The sequence below is a fragment of the Diospyros lotus genome, chromosome 15 (assembly GCF_014633365.1).
Source record: "Diospyros lotus cultivar Yz01 chromosome 15, ASM1463336v1, whole genome shotgun sequence".
Lineage (NCBI taxonomy): Eukaryota > Viridiplantae > Streptophyta > Magnoliopsida > Ericales > Ebenaceae > Diospyros > Diospyros lotus.
Window position 1 is genome coordinate 32,249,691 of NC_068352.1, and position 10,227 is coordinate 32,259,917.

Here is a 10,227-nt window from a genome sequence, read left to right on the forward strand (position 1 = left end):
TGTCTGTCTATAGGTGAAGTATAACCATAGCCGGAAATACCATTTTCTTTCTTTCTTGTATGGTCCAGACTTTTTTGATAAATAAATTATATTATTATATCTAACTGACAAAATATATACCTTATGAAACTTTGTGAAAAAAGTGATTTTTTTAAAATATTTTTTATTTACTTAAAAAATAAGAATTATATAAACAACATTTAAATTCATGACTTTTGATATCTAATATAAGATTAACTAAAAACTAATTTTACTACTATATCTAAATTTCGATATAAATTTGGTCAAAAATATTAAAATTTAAACCTGGACTGCCAGTGCATTATTTTCCTTGCAGCTGGCGGCTGAAGAGTTTGTTTGCAAAGTCCTACATGGCGGCTGTGGAAAAAATTAATGATAGCACTTATTTCATGCAATTATTATTAGGGTGCCACAATACTTCTTTTTTTTTTTTTTATAAAGTTCAAAGGGTGCATTTACGTATTTATCCTATTATTATTATTATTATTTGTTTATTTGCGATGAGAGGTTATGGTTTCAATTATTTCAGATTATTTATTGAGAAATGTCACTCATTTGGGGAAAAAAGTGTCATCAAAATAATACCAACCATAAATATATCTTCTTTCAGAATTAAAGTAAAGTTTTTACTTTTTAATATTAATTATCTATGATGGATGAAAATATTTTCAGTTTCGACATTTTTGAAATATTCTTTATACAAAAATGTTGAAAAATACCAAAAAAAAAATATTTTTAGATCATTTCTGTAATTTTAAAAATATTTTAAGACTATCTAATAATATAAAAAATATAAAAAATTCTTTCCAGTCCACAAAGAGGTTAGCCAAGTTAACTCAAAATTTTTAATCTTAAATTGAATCAAAGTTGGAGACCATACTCTTTGTTGATGAAGATGTCAATGAGACCATAAATTAAGAAAGAGAATGATAAAGTGAAGAAAATTTTATAAATTGTATTATGTTTAATTATTTTTTAAAATTTATTATTTATTTATTTGAATGCATTATACAATTTATGCCCATTTTTAAACTCAATAACTATTTTTATAAATTTTTATATTAAAATTTATATTTACAAAAAAATTCCTATGTTATTTTATTTTTACTTTTCTGAAAAATATCATTTCTCTATTTTTGTTTCATATTGTATTTATTTTTTTTATTTCTATACAACCTAGTTAATTAATTTGAAATCACATGATATTATTTTAATTTAGTTTTCCTAAAATATATATATATATATATTTTAACATTAAAATTTTTAAAGTTGGCAAAATTGGATGTGCCTAATAGTGATATCATCTCCTTATATTAATTTCATATCTTAACTTGTTAACATTTATGTATTCATGATTTAGTTTTTAATGAATTTATAAGTTTAGAAATAATTTATTTTCATCAATTACCATATATTAAGATCATAAGCACATGAAAGATTACAATAAGTCGTGACATCACATTAATAAAATGAAATAGTATCACTATTACATTAATTAGTGTCTCTTATTTTTAGATAATTTTTGTTCAGTGTTTAATACTAGTTTCAATACAATTTTTAAAATTTTAATATTTGATTTATTTATCAAAATATTTATATAAGAATTTTTATGTACTATCTAATCATTCACTCTCTTACGGACTAAGCCAATTGACGACAAGGAGGAGAATGAAATGCAGGTATGCTGAAACCATGATTGATCATTTAAATAAAATTAAGTTTTTATTTTTGTTTAATGGTTTTGAGTAAAATCTTTGAACAAAGTAAAATGTTATCGATTTTTAATAACTTTAGTTGGTTTGTAATATCTTAAATTTGAAAATAAATAATAATTATTTAAATCGGTGTTTAAAGACATTAATGAATATTCGAAAATTTAAGAGGAAATATTTATTTAGGTGGTTTCGAGGAAAATAAGGGATTAAAGATACTTAATTAAATTATTAGAACTAGTTAATAAAGAAAGATATTAATATAATAATTAATATGTTATATGGGATAAATTTAAATAATAATAATAAAATAAGGCAAATGAAGGAATCTTGAAGTGAAGTGGCTAATGTGCGTATATGTGATGATATACCGTGTTAATAGTAAATATTAATTTAAGTTAATACATGTTATGCTAATATCCTATTATATTAATTTAGTAAACATATTATGTGTGTGAGAAAATCAAGGGAAATGGAAATGAGGATATTTCCATGAGCTGCCACCTCAATTAATGCATGGAAAATTCTATTCACAGCAATGATTTTACTCTTCGCAGCCTTTTTTCGTCAATTTTTTTTATTATTTTTCAAAAATCCTATTTTACCCTTCTGTCACCCAACCATATCATCTTCCTTCCATTTTTACTCACTCCATCTCTCTTTCTCTCTCATTATATCTATTTTTTTCTCTCTCACACCCATCTCTCTATCTCTCTCTCCCAATGAGCACACACACAAATATGTATATATATATATACAAAAACACACACACAAATAATTTATTATAATAAAATAAAATTAAAAAATATAAATAAATAAAATATTTTTAAATATCTGTATTTTAAATAATTATAAATTAACTAATTATAAATTTTTTAACTAATTTTAAATTTTAAATTATCGTGAGTTAAACTTTTGATACTAAAAAAAAATTAAAATTAGTTAATTTATCTTATTAAATTACTTAAAGATACATAAACTTAAAATTAGTTATTCAATTAACTAATTTAATAAGATATATATTTTTAAAAATTAGTTGAATTTATTTAAAGATATATGTATTTTTTTTAAAAATAATTTATTAAATAAATTCAACTAATTTATTTTTAAAAAGAATTAACTAATTTAATTTGTTTAAAAATAGATGTATCTTTTTAAAAGAATTAACTAATTTATTTATTAAATAAATTCAACTAATAAGATATATGTATCTTTTTAAAAAGAATTTATTTACTTATATTTTTTATTTTTTTATTTTATTTTATTATAATAAAAAAATTAATTAAAATTAAAAAAAAAACTTCCCAAAAGCCAACTTTCGAGAAACAGTTGGTCCCCGAAAGTTGAGGGAACATTTTAATTGTAAAAAATAAATTAAAATTAGTTATTTTATTTTATTAAATTACTTAAAAATATATATATTTAAAATTAATTATTCAATCAACTAATTTAATAAGATATATATCTTTAAAAATTAATTAAATTTATTTAAAGATATATGTATCTTTTTAAAAATAATTTATTAAATAAATTCAACTAATTTATTTTTAAAAAGAATTAACTAATTTAATTTATTTAAAGATAGATGTATCTTTTCAAAAGAATTAACTAATTTATTTATTAAATAAATTCAACTAATAAGATATATGTATCTTTTTAAAAAGAATTTATTTATTTATATTTTCTATTTTTTTATCTTATTTTATTATAATAAAAAAATTAATTAAAATTAAAAAAAAAACTTCCCAAAAGCTAACTTTCGGGAAACAGTGGGTTCCCAAAAGCTGGCTTTCGGGGAATATTTTAATTATAAAAAATAAATTAAAATTACTTATTTTATTTTATTAAATTACTTAAAAATACATATATTTAAAATTAGTTTTTCAATCAACTAATTTAATAAGATATATATCTTTAAAAATTAGTTGAATTTATTTAAAGATATATGTATCTTTTTAAAAAAAAATTATTAAATAAATTCAACTAATTTATTTTTAAAAAGAATTAACTAATTTAATTTATTTAAAGATGGATGTATCTTTTTAAAAGAATTAACTAATTTATTTATTAAATAAATCCAACTAATAAGATATATGTATCTTTTTAAAAAGAATTTATTTATTTGTATTTTTTTATTTTATTTTATTATAATAAAAAAGTAATTAAAATAAAATAAAAAAACTTCCCATAAGCTGGCTTTCGGTGAACCTAGCGTGCCCCGACCTCCAGCTTTCGGGGAACCCAACATTCCCCGAAAGCCAACTTTCAAGGAACGCTGGCGTTCCCGACCTCCAGTTTTCGGGGAATGCTAGGTTCACCGAAAGCTGGAGATCGGGAAATGCTGGATTCCCCAAAAGCTGGCTTTCGGGGGGTTCCCGACCCCTAGCTTTCGGGGAACGCTGGGTTCCCTGAAAGCTGGGGGTCGGGGCACGCTGGGTTCCCCGAATGCCAGCTTTCGGAGAAGTTTTTTTCTTTAATTTTAATTACTTTTTTATTATAATAAAATAAAATAAAAAAATATAAATAAATAAATTCTTTTTAAATGAATTTATTTAATAAATAGATTAGTTAATTCTTTTAAAAAGATACATCCATCTTTAAATAAATTATTTTTAAAAAGATACATATATCTTTAAATAAATTTAATTAATTTTTAAAGATATATATCTTATTAAATTAGTTGATTGAATAACTAATTTTAAATATATGTATTTTTAAGTAATTTAATAAAATAAAATAACTAATTTTAATTTTTTTGGCTATCAAATTGTTCCCCAAAAGCCAGCTTTCGGGAAACCCAATGTTCCTTGAAAGTTGGAGGTCAAGGCACGCTGGGTTCCCCGAAAGCCAGCTTTTGGGAAAGTTTTTTTTTTTTTTAATTATTTTTTATTATAAAAAAATAAAATAAATAAATTCTTTTTAAAAAGATACATATATCTTATTAGTTGGATTTATTTAATAAAAAAATTAGTTAATTCTTTTAAAAAGATACATCCATCTTTAAATAAATTAAATTAGTTAATTTTTTTTAAAAATAAATTAGTTGAATTTAGTTAATAAATTATTTTTCAAAAGATACATATATCTTTAAATAAATTCAACTAATTTTTAAAGATATATATCTTATTAAATTAGTTGATTGAATAACTAATTTTAAATATATGTATTTTTAAATAATTTAATAAAATAAAATAAGTAATTTTAATTTGTTTTTTACAATTAAAATGTTCCCCGAAAGCTGGCTTTCAGGGAACCCACTGTTTCCCGAAAGTTGGCTTTTGGGAAGTTTTTTTTTTTAATTTTCATTAATTTTTTTATTATAATAACATAAAATAAAAAATATAAATAAATAAATTCTTTTGAAAAAGATACATATATTTTATTAGTTGAATTTATTTAATAAATAAATTAGTTAATTCTTTTAAAAAGATACACCTATCTTTAAATAAATTAAATTAGTTAATTCTTTTTAAAAATAAATTAGTTGAATTTATTTAATAAATTATTTTTAAAAAGATACATATATCTTTAAATAAATTCAACTAATTTTTAAAGATATATATCTTATTAAATTAGTTGATTGAATAACTAATTTTAAATATATGTATTTTTAAGTAATTTAATAAAATAAAATAACTAATTTTAATTTATTTTTTACAATTAATGTGTTCCCCGAAAGCCAACTTTCGGGGAACCCACTGTTTCCCAAAAGTTGGCTTTTGGGAAGTTTTTTTTTTAATTTTAATTAATTTTTTTATTATAATAAAATAAAATAAAAAAATGAAAAATATAAATAAATAAATTCTTTTTAAAAAGATACATATATCTTATTAGTTGAATTTATTTAATAAATAAATTAGTTAATTCTTTTAAAAAGATACATCTATCTTTAAATAAATTAAATTAGTTAATTCTTTTTAAAAATAAATTAGTTGAATTTATTTAATAAATTATTTTTAAAAAGATACATATATCTTTAAATAAATTCAACTAATTTTTAAAGATATATATTTTATTAAATTAGTTAATTGAATAACTAATTTTAAGTTTATGTATCTTTAAGTAATTTAATAAGATAAATTAATTAATTTTAAATTTTTTTGAATATAAAAAATTTAACTCACGATAATTTAAAATTTAAAATTAGTTAAAAAATTTATAATTAGTTAATTTATAATTATTTAAAATACAGATATTTAAAAATAATTTATTTATTTATATTTTTTAATTTTATTTTATTATAATAAATTATCTGTGTGTGTTTGTATATATATATACATATTTGTGTGTGTGCTCATTAGGAGAGAGAGATGGAGAGATGGGTGTGAGAGAGAAAAAAATGGGTATAATGAGAGAGAAAGAGAGATGGAGTGACTGTATAGAGTAAAAAGGGAAGGAAAATAATATGGTAGAGTGATAAAAGAGTAAAATAGAATTTTTAAAACATAATAAAAAATTTTGACGAAAAAATGCTGCGAACAATAAAACCTCGTGAATAGAATTTCCCTTAATGCATGTGTGTGCGTGTCCCTAGCAGGTGAAAATCAAACGACTGGGAAGAGATGAGGGAGAAAAGACAATTGAAAGGGAAAATTGGCAGGAGGCCATGATTACGTCTGGGGAAAGTGAAATGGGATAGAGACTTACCCTCCAAGGTTTCAATTGCATGCTATATACATGAGTATATGAATCAATATTTAATTGTTAGCATAATATATTATTAAAGAGGATTGAGATTGAGGCAGTGGAGTCGGCAGAAACTTAAGAGCATATATATATATATATATATGCTAGTTTTGCAAGGCTGTGATATATATATATATAACTAACAGTGAGCTTGATGGGTCAGGAAGGAAGCTGCCATGGCCGTTTGGTGCAAACCCATCTATTTACATAGGGTGTAGCGAGCTGGCGTGAGCTCGGTGTCTGTGTAAGTGAGTAACTGTAAGTGTGTATATATATATATATCCGTGTATGTATGATCGTCTAAGTAGGTTTACACTTGCAGCTTGATATATATATCAGTGTGTATGTAGGTGCATATAAAGGTGGCAGCAAGGCCAACACTAGCAGCACACGGCAGCGGCGGCGACACGGAGTAGCGATGGCGCTCGCGGTCGTGGAAGGCGGAGCTGGAGGCGGGGCTGGCCGGTGGTGCCGCTGGCCAGAGGCGGCGGCGGCAGCGGCTGGAGGAAGGAGGCTGTGGCGGTGATGGTTCGGCCGCGGAAAGAAGAAGAAGAAGAAGAAAAAGGAAAGGAAGAAGAGAAGGAAAAGAAGGAAAGGAAATGGGAGGAAGAAGCAAGGAGCAGGGGCGCTGAAAGGAAAGGAAAGAAAAGAAAAGAAAAATAAAGAAAAAATAAATGATTTTTGGGATTTTTAGGCATAGGAAGTGATTAGGTATGTGAGTAAAAATTTGTAAAAGTGTGATATGTGTAAATTATAAATTTTGCGCGATTAGAAATAATTAATTTAAGTCCTGGTTGTGTTATTTGTTAGGAAATGATTTAATTTGCATTGAGAGCATAAAAGAGGCTGAAAGCAGCTAATTTCAGGCAAGCTCCCAATCCTCTCTTCCTAATCGTTAATTCTCGTGAAAGACTCCGTGATTCCTTGTATTTTATCATCTCCCCTACTCTAATTCGGCCCCTAACCTTATTTGTTATTATTATTCATTTGTTTTAATTTACATTAAATCCGAAACTTCTAGAGTTTTATTTGTTGAGTGTCTACGGGGGTTTGTACCGCCCCTATTCCTTTCGGAATGATGCTGAACCCAGTTGAGGACTAAGTTCCTAGACGAGCGGGTTTATTTATGATTTTATCGGGTTTATTTACAGTTTTTCTTGGATTTATTTATGGTTCGGTTAGAGCTATCGAGCAGTAGGGCAGGGGTCGATTGTTGGTGACTTTGGGGTAGACTATTGTACGGCCCTGATGTGGACCGTCGGGTGAACACTCCTAGTCATTGGCCGTTGACCAGTGCCACGCATTGCTGACAAGCTCTGCCGGTATGTGATTTACTGCATGATTAGATATATTGTATTACTGTTCATGATTTGATATGCACATGGGTACGAGACGCATGTTGGGATATTCATTTATTGAGTATGCTTGGACACGGACATTCTAGATTGGTTAGGTTGCATCCAGCGCGGGCATATGCATGGCGTATGGTTTACTATGTGGGCAGAGCATGACCTGATGTCTGGATATATGGGCGCCTTGTATCACGTTGATGCTCACTATGCCATTGCATTTTTATGTGCATTGCATGGATACTGGTAGTATTTAGTTCTCAAACGAGAGTATCGTTCCGAGGGAGCCTTTGGCTCGGCTGTCGGGAGTACCGGCAGAGATACGGGTGGCGGGAGTACCGGCCCGGGACAGCGCGCGCAGGTTTATTGCAGATACTTGTTGCCTTTCAAGGCAGCGGCATGTTGGTATGGGACTTGGGTGCCGTGTGTCTTGTGTGGGCCCCAAGGACCGGTATGTGCTTTTATTGTGCTCTACTATTGTGTTGTAGTGTCTCATGCCTTGTGTGTACCTGAGGGTTTATTTTGGGGAGAGTTTTCTAGTTGCATTCAGCCTTCAGCCTTTCTTTTCTTTATGCTTGCTGAGTCTCTCGACTCACTTTGCTTTCCATCATTCCAGGTAGTGTCAGCGTGGGTCCGAGCAAGGGAGTTAGCGTTTAGCGGCCGAGTCGATATGGTGTACAGGCAGTCCTATCAATCCCCTGTCAACTCTGATGTCTGTATAGGATTTACTCTATTATTTTCTATTGTGCCAGGTCATTTCTTGTGTCTCGTGTATGCTGGCACAGGAGTTTGTTTTCATTTATTTATCTTGTGACCACTGTGTTAGCGGGGTACCCATAGTGCATGCATGTCTTGAGCTTTGCTTCCGCTGTTCTTATTTTTGTGTGTGCATGCCGGGGTGGTCTTTGTCTTATTTTTCATTCTTTCTCCTTCCGTAAGTGCTCCCGTTCTGGTAGACCAAGTGGTTGGGATATCCGGGCGGGGTGCTTACATGGTTAGTTTAATCGATCACTTTTAAATTTTTTTATTTTAAAAATAAAAATAAAAAATATTATTTAAATAGCTCAAACAATTCAATTATGATTTAAAAGATCTTATCATTGCATTTCTTAATTTCACATAATTATGTTTTTCTTTGTTTGTTACGATAATTTATGATTTTAATTATTTAATATTGTTTAATGAGAATCTCATTTTTAGCTAAAATATCAATAATTATTTTATCATTTTATCAATATAAAATGATAAACTTTTCACTTCTCAATATTAATCATTTTATCATTTATATCCCTCTCCCTTATACGCACTCACCGGCATCCTTAGTTGTGGAACATAGCGTGTGTCCGATGACTTTAAGAAGGCTCACCGATAATTCCAAGTCCGCCGGAACAAAATGGCTTTGAAGCCACTATTATGGTTGGCTCTTTCCTACATTAATGAACCCATCACAATGGATTCTAAAATCCACACAATGGGTTTGCAACCTATCACCAATGATGGTTGTTTTTTTTTTTTTTTTTTTCTATTTTTTCCATTGCTTATTTTAGTTAAATTTAATTTAATTAAAGTTTAATTAGCTTAATATATCTTAATATCAATTTAATTAATAAGGGTTGTGACATAAGGGATGTCTGAGTAAAAAATATAAATCATAAGAGGTTAGCTAGGTCACTCAAAATTTTTAAGCCTAAATTGAACCAGAGGATGATGCTTTTTGTCCAGAGAATTAAGTCCAATTTCTTGAGTCAAATATTAAAGTGCAAATTACAAGTACATTTATTCACCAACCAGTCTAATGAGAATGAGCGTGACTAATAACAACCTCCTTAAAGGAATGTTCTTAATTTTATGGAATTTGAAAGCACTATTCTTAATTGATAACTTAGAGTTACAATTGAACTAAGACGAGCCGAGATTTGTTGAGCTTCAACTTGAGTTACGAGCCAATTTATAGGCTCGTCAAAAGGTTGACAAACTAAGCTCAGTCTTGTCAAAATTTATTATTTTACAGGAATCTAATTTATTATTTTATTTTATTATATATACACATATTATATTATATTAAATAATTAAATTAATATATATAATAGTTTTAAACATATTCAAATTAATTATATTATTATAATAATTTAAAATTTGATGACTTTTTATTAAATAATATATTTATAAAATTATAAATAAATATATTAATGTATTTATAAACGAGTTTGTTCACAACTTATTTAGGAACTTTTAATTGATTATATTTACGAGTTTCTAATCGAACATATTAATATTCTTGAACTTTTAGTCGAACATGCTCGTGAGTTTTAACGATCCGAGTTTTACTAAACTCAATATCGACTCGCTTATAAATCGAGTTTTAAAATTAGACTCAATGTCGAATCGTTTACTTTAACGAACGAAATCGAACGAGCTTTTGTCGAGCCGAACATTAAGCTGCTCACAAATGATTTGAC